Below are 25,473 nucleotides of genomic sequence, written 5' to 3'. Positions count from 1 at the left end.
AGGAAGGAAGGAAGGAAGGAAGGAAGGAAGGAAGGAAGGAAGGAAGGAAGGAAGGAATGGAGAAAGAGAGAAAAGAAGAAAAGAAAGGAAAAGAAAAGAAAAAAGAAAAATATTTGAAGGAACAAGGACTAAAAATTTCCCAAAATTGATGAGGGACACCCATCACAGACCCATGAAATTTAGAAAACACAAAGCAGGAAATACCATAAAATATACACTTAAGCATATCATAATCAACCCACAGAAAATGAAAGACAAAGAAAAATCTTAAAAGAAGCTAGAGGAAAAAGTCTCTGCTGCTTCCCTGAGGCTCATGACATTAGTTTACCAATGTGTAACAATTCTGGGCGCCTCTGGGCACTCCTCATCTGGAAAACATCAGCAAATGGTTCAGTCTCTCTCCCTTTGTCATTCGTACTGACCACATTTTTGGTGATTTTAGTATTCAATTAATGAATTTTATCACACTGTGACTCAGATGAAGGGTTCTGAGTCACATCTGAGTCACAATGTTTAATGGTCTAACCCTAAAAGATGTCATTATCAACAAATGCACCTACCTCATAAGCCAAGTATCAAATAGCACACTCTCTGAGCACCAGATTTTATATTCCCAGCTAGGACTCACTAAAATTCTGATTCCAACTAGTGTACCTCACTAAGAGCTCCAATCCATTGCTTCTTTCTTTATAATTTTCTGTCATCTCCCTATATAGCCCCACTTCCCTCTTTTTAATGGCTATATTCTTAAGCCACCATTAAAATCTCTCACTGCTCACATCTGGTTCTAATTTACATTCATAATCACTAGACTCAAGGGTGTCTTTAGTTCTGCTCAGTAATCCTACTACATGTCTCTACTTTTTCACTTTCATCCTCTCAGAGATGATTATCCACATCAGCCAATGCATTACTTTCTTATTCCATGAGAAAATAAAAGCAATCAGAAGAGAAGTCACCTGTATTCTTCACCCCAAAAAAATGCCTTTGTATCTACAGCCACAGAATCTGTTTTTATCCCTCTTATGACAGAAATGCTCGCCATCTTATCTAAAGTTAATTGCATCATATATGCCTCAGATCCCTTTTCCTATAGTATGATTCAGGAATTTTCTCCAGTAATTCCTCTCTTTCTGTCTTTCATCCTTAGTTGTTTGGTTTATTTTTTTCCACCCCTCCACATAATTGTCTTTTCCATATACAAAAATGTGTATCCACTTCCCTACAATCAAAAGAAATTCCTCTTGCCACCCATTGCGCCACTCCTAATACTGTCTCAACGTTTTGCTTAAGTTTATAAGGGGGGAAAGGGCTGAAACAATTATGTATTCTCTATGTTCCCAATTTCCTTGTCCATATTATCTTTCCAATCTATTACAATTCAAATTTCACTTTTTCAGGGTCACCAAAACATCCCTTTTCCAAAACCCACTCCCTCTTTCTTCAAATACTCTCTATACCCCAGGTAGAATTATTCTCTTACCTTTCCTCCTTTCTTACTAGTCATTTCCCTTTACTTTCCTGTCCTCAAGAAGTGAATTTTCAAGGAAATGTTTCAGCGATTGTTCCACTGCTTTAATTTCTGTATTTATATTAAATCCAGGTGATCTTATCCAAGCCCATGTCTTTACAGATAGTTACAGTTACCAGATGTCTCCTTTACAGATAGTTACAGTTACTAGATGTCTCCTAACAACCATTCTGATTCCTGTCTCCTTCTCTTGCAGGCTTTTTGCAGAAGTCTCCAACATTTCTAACTCCACCCATTCTTGTTGCTCCCACAATATCAGATTCTAACAATTTTCCCCTGCTTGTCTGTCTGAAGCCACAGACACCTCCTTAGTGTTCCTAGAAAGCATCAGTCAAATTGTGTGTCCAGACCCTTGCAAGTACTGCTGTCTCTGACCTGGAAACCCTGCCCTGAAATATTTGCATTGCCTGATCCTTCCTTCAATTTCCCTTATAGAGAAACCACTTATTTTTTTTACTTTTTATTTATTTTTGAGAGAGAGGTGGAGGGAGGGGCAGTGAGAGAGGGAGAGAGAACCCCAAGCAGACTCCTCTGTCAGGGCAGAGCCCGATGTAGGGCTCACATGTGAGATCATGACCTGAGCTGATATCAAGAGTTGGAAGCTCAACAGACTGACTTACCCAGGTGCCCCAGGAACCCATTTCTAAACATCCTTTGTAACACAATATTCTAACCTTCATTTTTTTTTTCTGGCTCTAAGTTTATTTTTCCATTTTCCTCTACTAACTGAAGTTCCACAAACTGTGTTGAAGGACTGAAGGAAACAAAACATATTTTCACTTTTCAAGTACTCAAAATATCTCTACTACTTTCTTCTCTATTATTCTATAATGTTCATATTTATGTTCTCCATTGATTTGGTGTAATGTAAGTTTTTATAAGGAAAGGGTAATTTTAGCATGAGAAAATTTTATTATCTTGACTATAACTTTATAGTAGGTAAAAAGAGTAAAATCGAGGAGGTAGCCTTAAAAAGAGGCTCTTCTCAAGGTTCTCAGGTTTCTGATACAATCAAAATGATCCTACAGACTCTTTTTTTAAATTTTTTAAAGTTTTTATTTAAATTCCAATTAGTTAACATACAATATAATATTACTTTCATGTGTACAATTTAGTGATTCAACACTTACATAGAATACCCAGTGCTCATCACAAATGCCCTCCTTAGTCTCCATCATTTAACCCATCTCCACTCACCTCCCCTCTGGTAACTCTCAGTTTGTTCTCTGTAGCTAAGAGTCTGTTTCTTGGCTTGCCTCTCTCTTTTTCTCCCTACTTAATGTACTTTAGGACAATGACTCCTAATACTGTTACTCAGTTGAGTTTCTTATCATCTGTATAACTGGGATTTTGTTACTCCTTTTAGCATGATCAGGCCATACTGTCTTCTTTTTAACACAGTGCTATGGTTTCTTCTAAAGTTATTAATTATTAGAAAAGAGCTGAATTATATTTAAAAATTAACCCAAAATAAATTTGCTTCAATGATATAGCTGTTTAAAAAAAGTCCCCTTTATTTGCAAAGGAGATATTCCAAAATTAAGAACTGGAAAATATGTTGGGAGAAAAGCTTAGCCAAATCCTCTTAATCTTTCTTCCATTTGGGCTATATTTATTTAAGCAATCACAGATAAGAGATTATATAAATTCATAGATGTACCAGAAATAAAATTAACTGCAATGCCAAGTTTCCTCAATTAAGTTGGAGGCTGTAAATGGAAGATTAATTCTATGGTCTTCACGTGTTTTACAAATCCACAACGTTAACTGACATCAAATTTTTAAAATGTGCTGTACTTCCTGCAGTTATGAGAAACCTAAAAGCTAAATGATTCCAAGTTTAGTCATAAAAATGGCTCAGATGGTTCCCCTTTTGTTCCTGTGTGTGAGAGCTTTCTATACTGTATTAACTAGACATGTAAAGAATATTGCTTCCCATTCTATTTACACACGACACTGCTGTTAGCTATACATGGTTGAAAAAGTGAAATTATCTCATGAATACCCTTGTGAAATCCTGAATTACAGTTCCCCTTCAGAAATAAACTAATATTTTTGCTAGATTTAGACAATTCAGAAACGCACACACACATGGGTTTGTATATATTTATGTAAAGTACTTAATTTTACGTTATCATCTTACCATACTTCCTGAATTTACTCTTCTAGAAACTTAAACACAAAATAAATTTAGTATCAAAAGAAGAGACAATCTTTTTAAACCAAACAATAAACAACTCAGGATATTAGTATGGAAGAATATGAAAAAGTTAATCTTCAGAAGAACAGAGCAATAAAAACAAGGTCTGTCCAAACTCTTCATTAATAATTGAAACATGGATGCATACGTGAAGTGCCTTGTAAGTAATAAGCACTAGGCATAAATATTTAGCAGTTTGCTTATGAAATATGTCCTAAATTATGTCTAAATGTTAACAAGGATGTCTTATACTGACAAAACAATGAGGGACATAAATATTTCAAAGCAGCAAGCATGACAGGTAGAAGCTAAGAAAACACAGGCATCTTCTGTGTTCTTCTAACTCTTCAACCTTTAGATATGTGCTTTTTAAGTTTAATAGGAACAAAGTGTTTCCCCATCAAAGCCAATGTTTATATCAGTTACATCAAAGCTATACTGGGATCCTTTAAAGTACACTTATCAGACAAAGAATGAATACAAAGTGAGGTGTGTTAGTGGTACAAAGAGAATTGACAAATAAGACAACATATTGAAGTGAAATGTTCTCCTTAATAGCTAATGCACTCTATTTTGTGTCTCTTACAAAGACACATGTAGATCATGGAAAATTCTCAAGGCTATTACTTGACACACGCGTGCGCATGCGCGCACAAACACACGCACAGAAAACCACACACACACGCACGCACGCACACACACGTGAAAACATAAACTTCGCAGAAAATGGGTAAGATTGATTGTACCTGTCCTTTACTTGAAAAAAATGCGTTCTCCAATAGTGCCAAAATAGCATAATATCAGGTAGGATATTTGGGGCATATAATATAGTCAATATAACTTTCTTTTCTAATACCAAGTGTTTTAACCTAACCTAATAAATAGTCAGGTATAAGCAAAATGACACAGATCTTTGAATAATGAAAATGTATGGAGATAGGATTAAGAAAAAAACCTCAGGGGCGCCTGGGTGGCTCAGTCGGTTAAGCGGTCGACTTCGGCTCAGGTCATGATCTCACGTCTGTGAGTTCGAGCCCCGTGTCGGGCTCTGTGCTGACAGCTCGGAGCCTGGAGCCTGTTTCGGATTCTGTGTCTCCCTCTCTCTGACCCTCCCCCATTCATGTTCTGTCTCTCTCTGTCTCAAAAATAAATAAACGTTAAAAAAAATTAAAAAAGAAAAAAACCTCAGATGCCACCATAGTTCAACCACAGATATACTGTGTAGCTTTAGAAAAGTCACTCATATTCTCCTGAAATAACAATGCTCTAAATAAAGTAATAAAAAAAATTGTCATAAACTCAATTACGATATAAAATTATTTGACAACATAAAATAAAAAAGCTAGAGGAGCACTGAACCTATTTGATGAAACAATATTCAAGAATCAAAATATAGAAGCATCTCTATTAATGTGAGCATTTAGACTGCTGACTTTCAATAGAGGAGAGAGTGATTTTTACTAAATTTAATGAATTTTTCCAGACAATGGCTATTTTTGCTTTCTGTTTTATTTTATGTGGTAATAGTCATGATACAGTCTATTTTATTACTATGTTATTTCTTGTTCTGACAGTATAATTTCCCTAAAATTACTCCTTCAGAGACTATCAGTAACTTTCTTATTGTTGTGTCAATGTTTTCTCACAACAACGTTTTCTCATCCTAAACCACTTGGCTATTGACAATGACACTGATTATCGTTCTTTATCTCCACTCATACATTCCTTCATTTACTCGTTTACCCACTCAATCTATACAAATTACTGAGTTTTTACTGTGAATCATGGCTCTAATCATGACCCCTGAGCTCTTACTCAAAACCTGGCCTTTCCATATTTCTAGTGCATATTCTCCTAATACCATATATTCACTTTACTAAAATGAACCAATGATTTCAAACTTCACCAAACTGGCTCACAATTTGAAATGCAACATTATTGTCAGGAAAAAGAACTTGGATATTACCTCAATTTTCTCCCTAAAGTTCATCCCAATTTTGAATGCTGAGTGGTTTTCTGTAGCTGAATTCATCAAGTTCAAATACTTGTGTGTATAATGCAATGCCTGCTGTTGCTTTAAACTGATCTCATCTCTCTCATTTCTATCATAGATATCCACAAAGTCTACATTTTACTTCCTAATTATTTTCAAATCTTTTCAATTACTTTACAATTCAAATCTTTCAATACTCTGCTGGAGTATTGAAGGAATTACATATTCCTTTAATAACCTCTCCTAGGAGTTTTGTACACTTAATAGAAGGTTGTCAAGCCAAACTTCAAAATTACTTTATTCATCATGAAAAGAAAAACAAACATTGTCTCACTGGTCAAAAAATAAAGGCAAAATTCTTAACACACAAGGTTCTTCAAAGTTTGTTGTATGAGAGTCTAAGCTACTATCCAGATTCGCATCAAGCCATTCTGCTCCCCATTCTCTCTGATATCCTAAATGTTTTCAGTCCTAGATACACTTCATGTGGTTTCTTCCTATAAGACCTTTGTATATGCTGTTTCTCTGCCTTGACTAATCGTTTATCCTCTTTTAATAGACTTCCAGTCATTCAACCAGGATCAAACTCATTTCTCCATGAAAACTTCTCTGAGATTCAGACTTTATTCTCCCTGTTGTAGCTCTTATATTACATTGAACCTCTCCTTCAAAATACTTTTTCACGGCCAAAATTTTATGTTATAATTAAATTAATGTCTGTTTTACATGGAAAACTATAAACCCATGGAGAAGGAAATACTTGTGTTCATATTGAGCATTATATTCTACGCATATGCTACAAACGATATTGTTGAATGAATGAACTTCAAAAATAATATTTCAGCTTGGTCCTTTCTGAGCCATTGATATAAGCCTGACACTATTTCTACTTTCTTATGTGTAGACAATAGATCCTCATTTACCATTTAGAATAGCTTTCGTGTATGTAGACAATAGATCCTAATTTACCATTACAACAGATTTTTGTTTATGGTTATCATTTCAATAATTTATAAAGAGAAATAATATTGTGTAATGTTCGCAACTCACTTTACTTTTAAAAACAGAACATCACTAAAGCATTATAGTGTATATTTCAATAGCATATACCTTTAATATAATTTATGTTTATGGAAATTAGCAAATTTACAGCTAAAATAAATTTATATTTTAATAAAGGGATATCTAGTTTTGATTAAAAAGTATAAAAAGCCCTTTTAATCTAAGTCAAATATATAATATATTCTTTTCACTGCCTGATGCTATAATTTTTTAATTTTGTTGTTATTATAAACTTAAAAATTAGATTACATTTTCCCTTATATATAGGTTAGATATTTGCGATGTGTACATTCCTATTAATTTTATTCATATCTGTAATTCAGTGCAACCCCATTCACAAATAGCTCATCCCAAATAATTCATTTATTTTCTTCATGTGGAGAACCAACTTTAATTGGAGGAAACAATTTCAAATTTTAAGTTTTGTTACCCTCTACAGAATTTTACCATAAAAAACTATTCCATATAATCTCCAGCCATCATAGGTAAATCTCACATAACATGTAAGTATTGCTTTACTATAACTGACATTATGTAGTTTCTTAAGAGACAAAAAAATGATCACTTATCATTTAAGAGACACTTTAATCTACTACACCTAGGTCTGGTATTATAAACTATAATCTTAAAATTAAGCATGCAGACAAGGAGGCATAAGAATTTTGCTGAGTATATGAAGAACTGGATTGGTGTTGACACTACTGTGTAAAACCACGCAAAGAGCCATAGCACTATCTCTGTGGCTGAGTAATCGCTATGGAAGAATGCTTTCTATAGTCCTCACAGAAAGCAAGATGCTGTGGTAAGGAATCCTTTTAGACATCATTTTCATGAAATCACTTCTTCTTTGACAAAGCAACTGAAACTTGAAATTCCTATCTTTACTTTCTTTCAAAGTAACAACTGCCAAAAACAAGCTTAAAGGTTTTAGCTAAATGAGTCAGAAAAAAAACAAAAACAAAAAAACATGAGGGTGTAGGTGAAAGAATCTAAGTCTACCAATTTTTAGGATATCTGTATTCAAGAAGCATTTTATTCACACATTCAATTAAAACAATTACCAAACTATATGGTAATATTTTTGCTTACAGTATTTAGACTAAAACATGAGTTTCTTAAAGTTGAAAGATTGTATACTATGTTTTTTTTACCTTCATTCCCCTATACAATACATAGGAATTATGCAATAAATACAATAAGTATTCTTAATTGAAAGTCTTTATTTCAAACAAATACTGATATTTAAACTTGCTTAAAACTATTTTTGTTGTATAACTCTGCTATTTGGTAAGGGGGATGTCAAGAACATTTAAGATAAGTGTCATAGCTTTGTGATTCCTAATCAAAATGGAAAACATGAAGAAATGGGAAAAATATGTATTACTTTCAAAAAACTTATTGTCAAAATAAGTCTTTCAGAATGGAAATTTCTCACCAAGCTCAAAACTGACCAATCAATGATCCCTTAGTCAGAAGATATGAAAATAAACTTTTCATTCATACTTCACCTGACCTAATGTGAGAATTTGGTATTAATGAGTAAATTCTCTTATTTTCTCTAAAACTTTATCTTCCCTTATGCTTGTGCTTTCAACCAATACAGAGTAAAAGAGACTAGATTTACCTTCTTTCTTGAAAGAAGTAAAAAAGGACAAAATATATAAAACAACTGTTTTCAAACAATGGACATCAGACAATATGAAAGACTAGTCCTTGAGAGAGGGGAGACACATACTCTTAGGCCTATGTTTGCTCCCTGATTAATGCTTGTAGAGAGCTTCCAACAGGTAGGGCAAGCACAGATACCCAATGTCCAATTATCCCTCCTATTTGAGGAAACATAAATAGAAGTCAAGGAGTATCAAGGCATCAATGTCTACAACAAGCTGAAGAAGAGTAAAGAGCTACAAAGATAGTTTCAGAGACCTGCAGAGGTATCCCTTAGTTTAAATCTGAGTTCAATTTGAATCAGAACATGTTAATGAAGAAACTTTCCAAGACTGGGGAAAGAGTCTCACTTCCCAAAAGGAAAATAGGGAACAAAACTCCAAGCATTGTGTATATTTCCATTACCCAGATTTTAAAAAATCACATTGAATTAGGTAGAGAATTTAGAAGGACATTGTTTCAGTACAGGAAAATATGATCCCAGAATATGTGCTCTGGTCTCACATTGCAAAGCTTAAAAGAAAAATTCAAAAGTTCAAAATTTTTTCAAGTAACTGCATCCCCAGAAAAATAAAGAACATGTATAGAAATAAAAATAACCATTAACAAATAACATAAAACCACAATGTCTCTCATACAATCAAACTTTGGCAGGCATGCAAAGAAAAAGAAAAATACAACCCATAATTAGAGAGGAAGAAAACCACAACCGATTAAAATGAAAGCAGAAATGACACAATGATAGAATTAATGAACAAGACTCTACTTCATTAAAGAAAGCAGACGAAAGACTATGTTAAAAAACAAACATAGAAAGGTATAAAAAAATGAAACCAAACTTCTAGAGTTTAAATATAAAGTAAATAAAATATATTTAAAACAAGTTTATGAGAGATTAACAGTAGACTGGACATAGTAGGATAAAAGGTTAATGAATTTAAAAAGAAAAAGGCATGTTATATACACAGATAAAAACTAAGGATTACAGCCAACTTCTGTCTAAAAAACACAAGCGAGAAGACAGTGTAGCAACACCTTTAAAGTACTGAAACATTGGGGTGCCTGGGTGGCTCGGTTGAGCGACCCACTTCAGCTCAGGTCATGATCTCACAGTTTGTGAGTTCGAGCCTCACTCGGGCTCTGTTCTGACAGCTCAGAGCCTGGAGCCTGCTTCTGATTCTGTGTCTCCCTCTCTCTCTCTCTGCCCCTCCCCCACTCATGCTCTGTCTCTCTGTCTCAGAAATAAATAAACATTAAAAAAATTTTTTAAAGTACTGAAACAAACAAACAAACAAAGCACATAAACCTAAATTTTATATTCAGCCAACATTTTTCACAAGATGAGGGGAAAAAGGAGTATTCATACAACAAAAACAGAAAGGATTCACCACCAGGAAACCCAGACTAAAGAAATGTTAAATAAGGTCTCCAGGGCAAAGGAAAATGATAACAAATAGAAATCTGGATCTAGAGTGAGGAAAAAAAATCAGAACTAGTAAATACGTGGGTAAATACGAAAAATTTTATTTTAAATCTTTTAAGAATAATTGACTATTTTAAGATAATTTAAAAATATTACCAATGGACTATGGGATCATAATGTATTCCAATGGAATTAATTTTGAAAGTAATATCAGAAACATAATTATAAAAATCACTAAATATTTGACTAAAAAAAAAAAACTCCTAATGAACCATGGTTGAAAGGAAATGAATTGAAGATAGTATTTTGAAAAATACAATGTGGCAAACATGTAGGATACAACAAAAGCATATTAAATTTCTATATTAGAAAGGAAGAAATGCCTTAAATCAGTCAATTCAGCTTCCAACCTACAAAGCTACGAAAACGAATGAAATCCAAAATAAGCAGAAAATAAAAGAATGATAAAGATAATTTCAGAAGCCAAAACAACTGGTTTCTGGAAACAAAATAATAATAAAATTAATGAAAGACCGCTTCACCTGAGAAAAATCAATACACTTAATAAACTTACAGTTGGACTGATCAGGATATAAGAGAGGAAAAGCACAAATTACCAATACTGTAACTGAAATTGGGTATATCACCACACACACAAGGTAAATCAAAAAGATAATAAGAGATTGTTATGAATAACTTTTGGTTAATATATTTAAAAGAAGAGTTGAAATGCACAAATTATTTAAAAGATATATAAAACTTATATAAGAAGGAATATATAACATGTATAGCCCTGTATCTATTAAAGAAATTGAATTTATAATTAGAAACCTTACCACAAATTAAACCCCAGAGCAGAAGGCCTTCTGGGTGAATTCTAATATTTAGTTCCATACATAATCTCCCGTATACTCATTCCGCCAGAAAATTAAAGAGGAATAAAAAGGTGGCAGGAACACAAACCAACTTATTCTATAAGGCCAACATTATCCCAGTTAAAAATAAAAAAAGAGAGAAAGATATTATAAGAATGAAAAACAGACCTATACCCTTCATAAAGAACAATATTAAAACAATTGTTTTTTTTAAAAAAATAAACTTAATTAAAAGTTAACTTGAAACGAACAGCATAAAAATGAAGATATGTTATGAGTAAACAGGGTCTATCCTAGGAGCACAAAGTTAACTCAACATTCAAAATCAATCCATGTAATTTAATATATTAATAAACTATCAAGAGAAAATAATAGGATAATCTCAAGAGATACAGAAAAACCACTTGACATTTGTGAAAAAAATTCTCAGAAAACGACTTCAATCTGATAAAAGCTGTTTACAGAAAGTAAAGAACTAACAGCATATTTAAGAATGAAAATGCTTTTCATCTCAGATAACAGGCAGAGCAACAATGTTCTCGCTTACCACTCCTATTCAACATTTTACTGGAAATTTTAGACAATGCAATAAAACATGAAAAAAAAAGCATAGCAGTTAGAAAGAAGGAAAAAAAACCTTTTTATTCACAGATGACATGGTTTTCTATATAGAAAATCCTCCTGAATAAGCAATATTAATTATGAAAACTCATCAGCTAGATTGCAAGAAATGAAGTCATTAGCTAAAAGAATCAAATGTGAGGTACCTGGGTGGCTCAGTCGGTTAAGCGTCCGACTTCAGCTCAGGTCATGATCTCACGGTCCATGAGTTCAAGCCCCGCGTCGGGCTCTGTGCTGACAGCTCAGAGACTGGAGCCTGTTTCAGACTCTGTGTCCCCCTCTCTCTCTGACCCTCCCCCATTCATGCCCTGTCTCTCTCTGTCTCAAAAATAAATAAAAATGTTAAAAATATATATATATAAATAAATAAATAAATAAATAAAATGTGATTCTAAATTCTAGCATCAATCAGAAATTAATTTTATAATGTATAACAAATATAATAATTAAATATAAATTTTTAAAATATGTGTAGAACCTGAATTCTAAAATTATCAAACACAAACAAAACATAATTAAATGGAAAATTCTACATATGGACAGGAATACTTAATATTGTAGGGATACCAATTCTCCACAAATTGATATGAGTGCAATTTTTGTATAAAATCATAAACTGATTAAATAATGTATATGGAAATAAGATTGAATCTGTACTAGCCAAAGCAAACTTGAAAAGGATAAACAAAATTTCAGTATTCACAACACCTATTTTTAGGACTTATAAACCAGGAGTAATCAGAATAGTGTTGGACAGCTATGTAGCACCTGGATGGCTCAGCTGGTTAAGCATTTAACCCTTGATTTCAGCTCAGGTCAAGATCTCGTGATTCATGAGATCAAGCCCCACACTGGGTTCCATGCTGAACTTGGAACCTGCTTAAGATTCTCTCTCTCTCTCTCTCTCTCTCTCTCTCTCTCTCTCTCTCTCTCTGCCTGTCTCTCTCTCTCTCTCTCCCTCTCCCTCTCTCTCTCTCCCCACCCCTCTGCCCCTCTCCTCCACTGGTACCGTCTCTCCCTCTCTCTCTCTAAAATGAAAAAAAAAAAATTTAGGAAAGAATAGTGTTAAACATCTATATCTATCTATCTGTCATCTCTGTATCTACACAACAATGGAACATACAGATTACACAATACCCAAACGTATATGTACAATTGATTGTTGACATATTTCCCAAGGCAATTTAGAGGAGAAATTTAATTTTTCAACACATGCTGTAGGAACAGTTGGGTAGCTATATGAAAAAGAAGTAAAATTTGGCCCTTGACCTTATGGCACATACAAAAATTAACTTGAAATTGAATATAGGAACTAAGGATATAAACTTCTAAAAGAACACAAAAAAGAAAGCTTTGTGATCTTCGGTTGGGCAAAATAAACAAAAATTTATATACAACACAATAAACATAAACTATGAATGAAAAAATAAACAATTTGGACTAAATAAAATTAAAATCTCTTCTTCAAAACATATTGTTTAAAAACATAAAAGTTAAGGTTCCTGGATAGCTCAGTCTATTAAGCATTCAAGTCTTGATTTTGGCTCACATCATGATCTCATGGTTCATGAGATAGAGCCCCATGTCAGGCTCCACACTGTCAGCACAGACCCTGCTTGGGATTCTCTCTCTCCATCTCTCTCTGCCCCTTTGCCCCCCTCCAAAATAAATAAATAAACATTTAAAAAAAACATGAAAAGTTGAGCCAGCGACTAGAAGATAGTATTTGTAAAACATATATCTGACAAATAAATTATGCCTAATATATAAAAAAAACCACAAATATTATAAAGAAAAACAAGCTAATAAAAATGGGCAAAATATTCAAATTAACATTTCACCAAAAAAAAATATTTTGATAGAAAATCATTCCATGGAAAGATCGTTAAAGTAACTGGGTATTAAGAAAATGCAAACTAAAACCATAATGAGATACCAATACACATTCACTACACTGGATGAAACTGTAAAGACTGACCATATCATGTTGGTAAAAGTTATAAATCAACCACTACTGGGGGGAATGTAAAGTCCATAAAAACACTTTGGAAAATAGTTCAAAACATTTTTGAAATATTATACAACTGTTCAACTATGAGATATTTACTCCAGAGAAATATAATTGTATGTTCACAAAAAAAGACATTTACCAGATAATATCAGCAATCTTATTTGTAATATAGGGAAATATGCAAATAGCAAGATTATGGTACACACTACTCGGAAAAATTGTGAAGAAAAGAATAAACTATTGGGTCACCTGGGTGGCTTAGTCGGTTGAGCATCTGACCCTTGATTTAGGTTCATGTCACTATGTCCTGGTTTGTGAGATCAAGCCCCCCGTTGGGCCTGCACTGACGTCAGGGAGCCTGGTTGGGAGCCTCCCTCTCGCTCCCTTTTCGCCCCTCCCCTCACTTGTGCTCTACCTCTAAAATTAAATAAATATTAAAAAGAATAAACTTCCATATATTCTTTATACATATTTATATATGCAAAAATACGGATGAAATTCAAAATGATTATTTTGAAAAAAAGAAACCAGACTAAAAGAGCCTATACTCTATGGTTTGCTGTATAAAATTCTAGAAAATTCTAGGAAAGTAAGCTACTCTGTCATGAAAGAAAGCATATCAGTATTTGGCCGTGAGATGACAAAATGATAGAGCAGAAAAGATGTAAAATGCCATTAGAAAACTTTTGTTTTAAGGGATATCCTCAGTATCATGATTGTGGAAGTTATTTCACAGGTATACACAAGTCAGTACTAATCAAAGTATATACTTTCAGTATGTTCAGTTCACCGTACTTAATTATACCTCACTATAGGTTTAAACACTTTTTTTTTGGAGAAAGCATATTTTTCTTTTTTCATTTTGGGGGCAAGATTTCTATCAGGGGTTTCTGACCTGGCTGTGAGTAAGCTGCCTCAGTCATTGTTCCCATTAGCTGTGGCCATCCCATCTGTATAGATATAGCTCTTCATTAGAGACATTAGTTGTTCTACAGATGTAGGCTATCATTTCCTTTACGTTCTCTGAGAATGAGTTTTCTTTACTATAAATTCAAGAAAATAGATCATTTGTCTTAGATAAATGAGATTTTCACAGATAGTTGGATCTCAAATATACTGCTTTTGCTCCCATTTTGTATGATGATAATTTATCTCTTTTGTCCATCTGACAGTATATGTATTTTAAATTCCAATGAAGATATCACTTTTATTTCTATTCTTTTTCTCCACTCATAAAACTGAATGCATGATTTCAACTGCATGTAGATGCCAAATCATTTGGCATGATTCATGTAGCTATTCTGCAAGGTGGCAATATTTAAATGGATTACTTTCATACGTCCTGTCTTTCTATACAGTAAATGTGTAGAAAATTATATGTCTCTTAGTTTAATATAAGAGGAAGCTCACTTATGTTGAAAATAAATAAATAATGGAGATGCTTTCAAGATTGGTGATGCAGAAATGCTTTGTATTACTTCATTGGTGAGAAAGAACCCCAGATCCATTCAAGATATCTTAAAAGAAAATATGATTCCATATGTAAAAACCAAGCAGTAAAAATGGAACAATGAAGTTAAATGGTGGAAAAAATCAAGGATGGCTGGATTAAAAAGGTTAATTACTCCAAAAATTAGGGAGAGAGTGAGGTTGAAATATAAGTAATGATAATTAGGGACAATAAATTGAATCTGATTTGCAACTTTGTCTTATTAACTACAAAGAATAGCAGACCATTTATACATTGTCCAGTAGTGGTAAACTATTTACTTTGTTCACATAAAAGAATGTAATTTGTAGCCCATGTGTCCAGAATAAACTCATTAGGACAGAATTGATAAATTCTTGAGAAAAAAAAAAAAAAAAAAACAACTAAGTCAGCAATGTTAGTTTTTCCTTGGGCAGAAATTAGTAGAGAGCTAATCATATTTTAGTAAAATAGTAAAAGCATTGCAACTTGTAGAATTGAGATCTCTCGTTAGTGTTCCAAAAATAATGAAGCAAGAAGAAATTTTTTTAATATTTATTTATTTTGAGAGAGAAAGAAGGAGAGGGAGGGAGCACATAAGCAAGGGAGGGGCAGAGAGAGAGGGAGAAAGAGAATCCCAAGTAGGCTTTGTGCTGTCAGTATAGAGTCTGATGCAGGACTAGATCTGAAGAACTGTGAAATCATGACCTCAGCTGAAATTAAGAGTTAGACACTTAGCCCACTGAGCCACCCAAGTGCCCTAGCAGAAGAAATTTTTAAGAAGACATTCTTTGGTCATTCAATTCATAAAGTTGGAGCAAGAAATTCTTGAAAACCTGATTTTTTTTCAATATATGAAGTTTATTGTCAAATTGGTTTCCATACAACACCCAGTGCTCATCCCAAAAGGTGCCCTCCTCAATACCCATCACCCACCCTCCCCTCCCTCCCACCCCGCATCAACCCTCAGTTTGTTCTCAGCTTTTAAGAGTCTCTTATGCTTTGGCTCTCTCTCCCACTCTGACCTCTTTTTTTTTTCCTTCCCCTCCCCCATGGGTTTCTGTTAAGTTTCTCAGGATCCACATAAGAGTGAAACCATATGGTATCTGTCTTTCTCTGTAAGGCTTATTTCACTTAGCATAACTCTCTCCAGGTCCATCCATGTTGCTACAAAGGGCCAGATTTCATTTTTTCTCATGCCACGTAGTACTCCATTGTGTATATAAACCACAATTTCTTTATCCATTCATCAGTTGATGGACATTTAGGCTCTTTCCATAATTTGGCTATTGTTGAGAGTGCTGCTATAAACATGGGGGTAAAGTGCCCCTATGCATCAGTACTCCTGTATCCCTTGGGTAAATTCCTAGCAGTGCTACTGCTGGGTCATAGGGTAGGTCTATTTTTAATTTTTTGAGGAACCTCCACACTGTTTTCCAGAGTGGCTGCACCAGTTTGCATTCCCACCGACAGTGCAAGAGGGCTCCCATTTCTCCACATCCTCGCCAGCATCTATAGTCTCCTGATTTGTTCATTTTGGCCACTCTGACAGGCGTGAGGTGATATCTGAGTGTGGTTTTGATTTGTATTTCCCTGATGAGGAGTGACGTTGAGCATCTTCTCATGTACCTGTTGGCCATCTGGATGTCTTCTTTAGAGAAGTGTCTGTTTATGTTTTCTGCCCATTTCTTCACTGGGTTATTTGTTTTTCGGGTGTGGAGTTTGGTGAGCTCTTTATAGATTTTGGATACTAGCCCTTTGTCCGATATGTCATTTGCAAATATCTTTTCCCATTCCATTGGTTGCCTTTTAGTTTTGTTGGTTGTTTCCTTTGCAGTGCAGAAGCTTTTTATTTTTATGAGGTCCCAATAGTTCATTTTTGCTTTTAATTCCCTTGTCTTTGGGGATGTGTCAAGTAAGAAATTGCTACGGCTGAGGTCAGGGAAGTCTTTTCCCGCTTTCTCCTCTAGGGTTTTGATGGTTTCCTGTCTCACATTCAGGTCCTTTATCCATTTTGAGTTTATTTTTGTGAATGGTGTGAGAAAGTAGTCTAGTTTCACTCTTCTGCATGTTGCTGTCCAGTTCCCCCAGCACCGTTTGTTAAAGAGACTGTCTTTTTTCCATTGGATATTCTTTCCTGCTTTGTCAAAGATGACTTGGCCATACGTTTGTGGGTCTAGTTCTGGAGTTTGTATTCTATTCCATTGGTCTATGTGTCTGTTTTGGTGCCAATACCATGCTGTCTTGATGATGACAGCTTTGTAGTAGAGGCTAAAGTCTGGGATTGTGATGCCTCCTGCTTTGGTCTTCTTCTTCAAAATTACATTGGCTATTTGGGGCCTTTTGTGGTTCCATATGAATTTTAGGATTGCTTGTTCTAGTTTCGAGAAGAATGCTGGTGCAATTTTGATTGGGATTGCATTGAATGTGTAGATAGCCCTGGGTAGTATTGACATTTTGACAATATTTATTCTTCCAATCCATGAGCACAGAATGAAAAACCTAATTTATTTTTAAACATATTCCTTTTTCTCAAAATTTTCCACGTTTAGCTTTTTATTTACATCTCAACTCATAGTATCCTAGATGTATTTGTATCAAATTAAATTTCATATCTTTCACATTTTTAATTAAATATCTATAATATAATTCAATGGATATGTAAAAAAGAAACTCGCTTTAATAAATGAGCCAAACAAACATGACTAGAAAAATAAATCCAGTAGTTTGGGTTTATTTACCTTTTAAATAAGGGAAAAGTCTTTAAATGCAAAACATGATTTAAGTTAGAAGAATAGCAACTTGCACGTAATATTTTAAGATAATACTTTGGTTTAAAATATTTTGCATGTAATAGCCTTTTACCATCTATTTCAGATTTCTTAACCCATTAAAAACATCTATTTTATCCATCTTTTACTCTTATTGAGAGTCTTACTGAAGATTCATTCACCAAATGATTGATATCCTTTCAAACCCTCTAAAATATAAATAATGTCCATTTTTTAAATGTGATTGAACTGCAAAACCACACAGATACACAGGACTTTACATGTATACATAACTGATTCTTCCAGTGTGTGCCCTCATATTAGTGTTATGATTTTACTTCTTTCTATTTGCCAGCAGTGCACCTTCTTATGGTCTTGCTCATTCTTCTACTCTAGTCTGGTCAACATTGTCCTTCTTGGGAGATTTTGATCAAGTATCTTCACCTTTAACTAGACAGGCACATAAATTAGATCTGAGGAGTCAGGAGTTAAATCCTAGACTTCACATGTACAAACTCTGTTACTTTAAGCAAATCATTCAAATTTTATGTGCATCGGTTTCCTCATCTGCAAATTGTGCATAATTATATGGCTTCTATCACATTGTGGTAATGGAGATTTAATGCACTTATATCAAATTTTTAGAATAGTTCTTGCTTGATGAGTACAATCTAAACATTGTCTATCCCTATCCAGATAGAATTAACCACTGTAATCAATTAATAAATAATCTACAACACATTTATTGCATACCTCATGTTTGCTGAGGACAAAATGTAAAACCATTACTGCACCAATCATACATATATAATACATATATATATATTATACATATATATAATACATATATTATACATACCGTATATATATGCAATATGTATATATATACATATATATGTATATATATACGTATATATACATATATATACGTATATATATACATATATATACATATATATACGTATATATATACATATATATGTATATATATACATACCGATCATATATATATAATACATATATATATTATACATATATATAATACATATATTATACACATATACATATATAATATACACATATATAATAGTGGCACATTGTTACTTTAATACCTGTATGCATTTATAAAATGCATTTATATATATAAATGCATAGCAAATGATTCTATAGCTTTGTTTTCCTATTAGATATGAATGCAGATATTGAGTGCATTAGTATGCTAAGGTTATCACAACAGAGTACCACAAACTGAGTGGCTTAACAAATAGAAATTTATTGCCTTGTAGTTCTGGAACCTAGAACTCTGAAATCAAGGTGTTGGAAGAGCCATGTTCCCTCTGAAAACTGGCCGGGGGCGGGGGTTCTTTGTCTTTTCCTGGCTTCTGGTGGTTTGCTGGTAACCGTTATGTATCTTAGTCTGATGTGCATCGCCCCAATCTTCCATCTTCACGTGGCATTTTTTTATGTCTCTTCACACCATCTTCCTTATGTGTGTGTCTCTGCCCAGATTTTGCCTTTTTATATGGATGCCAGTTATATTGGATTAGGACCCACTGTAATGGCCTCATCATAACTTAAGTCTACAAAGATACCATTTCATAATAGAATAATCACACTCTGGCTCTCGGCCTTAACACTGTCTCCTCAGAAACCTCTGCACCATGAGAACCAAGTGGAGAAAGAAGCAAATGCACACACTGAAGCATAAAAGCAGATGAGGCAGAGTTCCAAGTAAACTACTAGCTTGTACAAGCATGGAAGCCACAGGAGCAGAAACAAGGAAAGCTACAGGCCAGGAAGGCTGGTACAAATTGTTAGATTGCACAGCTACTGCCTAAAGCTTGTCTCAGTGGATCGAGAACATCCATCGTCATCTAATCACAGTGACCACCTTTGAGAGGCCTATCTTGCTGATACCAAAACAGTCCCTTTTTGTCCTTTGCCCTAGACCTTTGACATTGTGGACTAATTCTGTTCTCAGATGTGACTAAATATAGCGTGCATGATAAATCATTTCTTCTGCTGTCTAAACTGAACAAAAACAAAAGACTCTGATTTAAGTGATAAGAAAACCACATAAAGATCACTGTGAAGAATCTTTTCCCACAAGAGTACTAGCTCCTTGAAAGCTGGAATTAATAGTGCATTTTATTTAGCAATGCTTCCTTAGCATCTAGATTGATTCCTGCCATATTGTCCCATAGAAGATGATCACAAATTATTTTACAAATTAATGATTCTGTCTAAAATAGACATTTATACTGATGTAAGTTATATATCAAATTACTGCAAAAGATGAGTCACATTCTTAAACATTATTTGAGTTAAGATTATTACATTTAATAAAATTGATACCAATCTTTAATTAAAGTGTTTCAAAAATCAAATCTTTCTACTGATTCAGTATACTGAAGTGACCTTGCACTTACTTTCTAAGTTAATACACCTTGGAAAATATTTTTCACTGAGAAAATAATATATTTATAAATACACACACAGAAACTAAAATTCGCAAGAAAATGTTGTTTCATGTAAGGGATAGTATAATCAAAATGAAGTGCTTAACTACAACCTACAGAAATCAATGCTGTTAATTTATATTTTATAAAGAAAATATTTAGATACACATTTGTTTATTTTAGCCTTAATAACAATAGGCTTACACTTACTTTAATAAATAGTATAATTAAGTTTTCAATTACAAACGTAGTTATATTAACACTTTGATAATTTTTTGTATATATTTCAAAAGATTATGTCACATTTTATCTTTCATCTCATTTGTCAAATAGGAAATACTATAAATAGACAATTGAAACATATTGGAAGACTAAATCTATGTATGATTTTAGCAAGCCACTTTACCTCTCTGAATTTTAATTTAGCTATTTGCAAAGTAAGCAATTGAACTAACATTCTCAACAAGCTAACTTTAGAGTTTTATTGCTCTGTACACAATATATCATGTTAGTTCAACTTCCATATAGAACAGAATACAATGTTACAATCTTCCTTATTTTTGAATATTCAAATATGTACATGTTTTTCACTGTTACATATGTAAACTGAATATACATGTAATCAACATATAATTTCAAATTGTAAGAACATGTTTTAAACTTCAAGTTATTTTAAAAGCACAAATATTTTAACTATCATATACATACATGAAATATTAATAAAAACTCATATCACTTTACCAATACTTACATTAAATAGAAAGAAATATAATGCCTAGATGTGGAAGTGTGAGGTCTGGGAGGTGAAAGAGTAGTCATACTAGAAAGGCACAAAAGAAATAATGACTTTTCTAAGTATTCTGAAAATATTTATTTTATTAACATATTTATCACTATACTATATCTTAATATATCTTTATCATAAGTTGTATATACACTGCTGATTTGAACACTGGCCAGGAAGACTCCCCTACGTTATTTTCCACTCAGAAACAGAAGGAACAAGACATTAAAGACATAAAAACAGAAAAAGAAAAAAAATTTCAACCAAAATATCATAAACAGCAGCATAAATTAAACCCAGGTATGGCTGGCTTCAAGTACCATGTTTCCATCTTGTCATTCTCTGGAGTACAAAGAAGAGATTTATTAATTGTTGTGCAGGAAATTTAGGAAACACTTCATAGAAAATATGGCATTTAATCCAAGCCATAAATTTGAATAGTATTTCCATAGTGATAATAGAATACAGTGGGGAGAAAGGCAATTTGAGCAAAATAAATTGTATATTTGGAGAGGGTACAGGAGAATTCTATAGAATTGATAGTTTGCTTGATATGTGCTAGGTTTGAGGATGGCTACAGGTTATGACTGAATTTTATACTGTGTTTCTTATAAAGTGCAATTATATAGCACAAGTGCTTTTCACAAATAGGCAGGTTAGACACGGTTAGACATGAAGCCCAGGCAATAGGACTATGACAACTGCAAGCAGAATTCCGATGAAATTCACCCTCCCAAGTAGGGAAACTTCACAAGGCCATAAGAAAATGCCAACTAGAGAGCAAAAACAGATTTTTCCTTTTTCATATACAAATCACTGCATTATTTTCCTTATTTTAATTTTGGTTTATTGGCTTTTATTCTGTTAAGTAAACTCACTATCTGTCCATATGTTGTATAACATCCTATAGCAAAGGTCAGCATAACTTATCTCCAATAAAATCCTCCTATAATCTTTGCAACTAATTAAAAGGAGGGCAAGAGCACTCCCACAATTTCCTCTACTACAAATAATGCTCTTTATTCATGTACTTGATCTCAGGTGATCACCTGTTAAGAGACAAACCTAGATAGTCCTAGAGCACCATTTCCTTCTTGTTGGTAATTTAGCAGAGGGATGCTCCCATTGATGTCTATCAGCTGGCAGAGACATGACCATCATGTGATGTCATCCATTCCTAGCAGCAAGACTTTTCCCAGGGCCCTTGTATGTGTACCTTGTCCCTCAGTTTACATATTCTGTAACATAATTCCTGAACCCAAGAATTTCTTGATAAATTTCTTCCTAATTTGAGAAACTAGGTGTTGCTAACCACTCATCATACACTATCATTCTATTACTATGTAACACAGGGTACAGTGGGACTTATCCTCTCTTGAAACACTGCTGGTGGCCCATATAGAACATTTATGCCTGGCTTATGCTATGGAATAAAAGTTGAAAAACAATGTATGCCCTGCAGCTGCTGGACTTGTACATATTTTTCCCAAATAAACTTGATTTATATTTGCTCCATATGGTACTAGTAATGTGTGTTCATGACCCTATCGAAGACAGCCTTGGATATGAAACAGACCTTTTATCTGTATGTATGCACTCATACATATACATACAAAATATAATAAAACAAAAATTTTAAAGGTTATGGGTAAGAGCACTGTAAAGGGCATGGCTTTTCACACTCGTGCTCATATTTTCTTGTTATACTCCCAGTATGGCTTCACCCATACCCCCAGATATCACTATAGAATGTAGACATTATTCCCCTTAAAATAAGAGCAATTCCACTTTCTTGGAAATCATGGTGATAATGAATTTCAGCCACTGCAAGGTCCATGTTCTGCTCCCAAGCATTTATCAAAGAATTTCTCAACAAAGACTGCCTTCTGCTCTGATAAATCCTGTTGACAAGAGCTAAAATATACTTTTTCCCATCTTATTATATTAAATCAGGGAAATAAAACCTGAAAACTAGAAATTCCACATATATTATGTTAGCCTGAAAATAAGAACCACAGTGAGAAGCAAATGGGTGTTCATTTGGAATCAGAGAACTGCAATTCAAGGAGCACAGACTCAGGTATAAACTCATATTGTGTCCTGATTGTACAGTGAAGGTAAGCGTTTTTCCATAAGAAAAAAGTGTGTGGGGAGCAATTATGTGAGTTGAAGGAAACTAAAGTTTTCTATGGTTGTTAATGAGTGAAGCTACTCTGGGTTTTACATTGATTATTAGTTCTACCTTTAGGAAGTCCACAACCATCAGACTTGTGAGCAGCATGTCTGTTCTCCCTCTGACTTCACAGGCAATTCTTAAACAATTTCCATTTCACCCAGTTCAAAGGTTATGGCCCAGGTCCACCAAAACCAGGTAAGGTAGTTTCCCTGCAGTAGCTACTCTGGTTCTGTTTTAAAATGGCTCCAGTCATGTTAGCTGTTCACATTATGAAACCTTTTGATCTCCATCTTCCTCTGAAAGTATCACTGATTAACCAGTAGAAGGCACTGCTGACCAATCACTGGGAAATACCTCTGATTGACTCTTACAAGGCACTGCCAGTTAGCCATCAAACATTATTGTTCTCTTGTCACTAGGAAGGATCATTCCAGGTGTGCCATGTCCCATGTAGGAGGGAAAGTGATTTTTTTTTTTGAGCCTTCAGCCACATTTGAGCAACAAAAGAGCCAGAGAAGAGCAAAGTTTTATCATCAAGTTCCTTTAAGCCAAACATCTGAAGTTTTTGGAGTTTCTTCATGGGATGTCTCATAAGGCACAGAAATCAGTTCAAAATGCTGAGTGACCATTATCTGTGTGATGTCCTTATAACTTCGAACTGTACAGAAAAAGAGAAAGTTTTACGACGACAAAAATTCCAATAGTAATAAACAAACTGTTGAGTCCAAATTGGAGCACTGACCTAAACCAAGGAGCAATTTCTGAGTCCAGCTAACTAAAAAGATAAAAGAATCATGGGCACTGCATTTCACCTTCTATTTATACTTCACCAGACATTTTATTGAAGTACCAGAGGTATTTATTACAGAACAAATCCCACTTTGTTCAGATAGGAAGTAATCAGGACAAATAAGTTCTCAATTTCCTCTTACACTTAAAAGTTCTTGATATTTTATGTAAACTGGAGTCATAAGCACAGTTCCAACTATTGTAGATAATCCATTAGATTCACGTGAATGACATGCCAACAACTTGGTCTAAAGGCGATCTCACTAATTTCAAAAAAGAATAATCAAAAAAGGTGTAGCAGGCAAAAGACCCAGAATAGCCAACACAATATGGAAGGAAAAGAACAAAGTTGGAGGACGGACACTAGGGGAGGGACTATTATGGCTGCAGGGAATATACAGCTCTGTACTTTGTCCTCAATTTTGCTATGACCCTTAAACTAGTCTAAAAAACAAAACCTTAATTTAAGCAATATAAATAAATACAAAGACCAAAGTAAAGTGTTCAAAATGAATTGTAGTTGTTGCCAAAATAATAGTACAATATATTTTCTATCAAATGTAATAAATTTTATTTTCCTTATGAAAAGAAGGAAGACTTTAATCTAGTTTTCCAGACTCAAAAGGATAGAACATAACACTCATAGTTCAGAAGGATAGAAATAAACCATGAGTTAAGTTAGGAAATGAAATCCTATCACAATAGTTTCAATAGTAGAAATTTGACAGTGATAGAAAACTTAACCCTTAATTCATGGAAAGAACAGAAGAAAAAGAAGTGAGTTTTATATATTTTCCATTTCAGCGAGCTATGCATGGATGGAAGACAATTAAACACTGGTTGGTACAAAATAATTTTCTCACTAAACAGAATTATAAGACCCAATATCAAACAAGTGACAATTTTTGTTCTATTTTCATGCTCTCACAGATGTTACAAACTAATTTTTAGCCTTAATTACTAAATCTTTCAGATCTTACACATCTTGAAAAATATTAACAAAACCATGATCCCTTAGAGGCTGCTATGTAGCTAAAAGTTGTGTGGTTTTTCCTCAATATGTGGTTATAGTGTGAAATGTAACTGTGAAAATGACATTGTGGGCCACTATATTTATCCTCTCAATGAGTTGAGCAGCACATCAAGTTTACTTAGTTTATAATTATTTTTATCACTTGATGCTGCAGGCACAACCTGAGAGGAAAATTTAGCAGTTGCTTTCTGAGTTTTATATCATCGCCCATAATAGGAACTCAGCACTTGAATTTGTCAAGTTGATTGACATACTCTGGGAGATACTATAACTGAGTACTGCCAAACCCTCATTGATACCTTAGTCCTGAACAGAAGCTTTTACTTTCCCTGTTAGTAGTATTATAAATAATCTTTTTTTATTTTTTAAAAATATTTGTTTAATATTTATTAATTTTTGAGAGTGAGAGAGAGAGAGAGAGAGACAGACTGCGAGTTGGGGGAGGGGCAGAGAGAGACGTAGACACAAAATCTGAAGCAGACTCCAGGCTCTGAGCTGACAGCACAGAGCCAGACACAGGGCTGGAACCCAAGAACCGTGAGATCATGACCTGAGCTTAACCGACTGAGTGACCCAGGCACCTCTTAAATAATCTTAAATTGAACAACA

The sequence above is a fragment of the Herpailurus yagouaroundi genome, unplaced genomic scaffold, assembly GCF_014898765.1.
Source record: "Herpailurus yagouaroundi ecotype Mexico unplaced genomic scaffold, PumYag 164, whole genome shotgun sequence".
Classification (NCBI taxonomy): domain Eukaryota; kingdom Metazoa; phylum Chordata; class Mammalia; order Carnivora; family Felidae; genus Herpailurus; species Herpailurus yagouaroundi.
Note: the sequence above shows the minus strand (reverse complement) of the source record.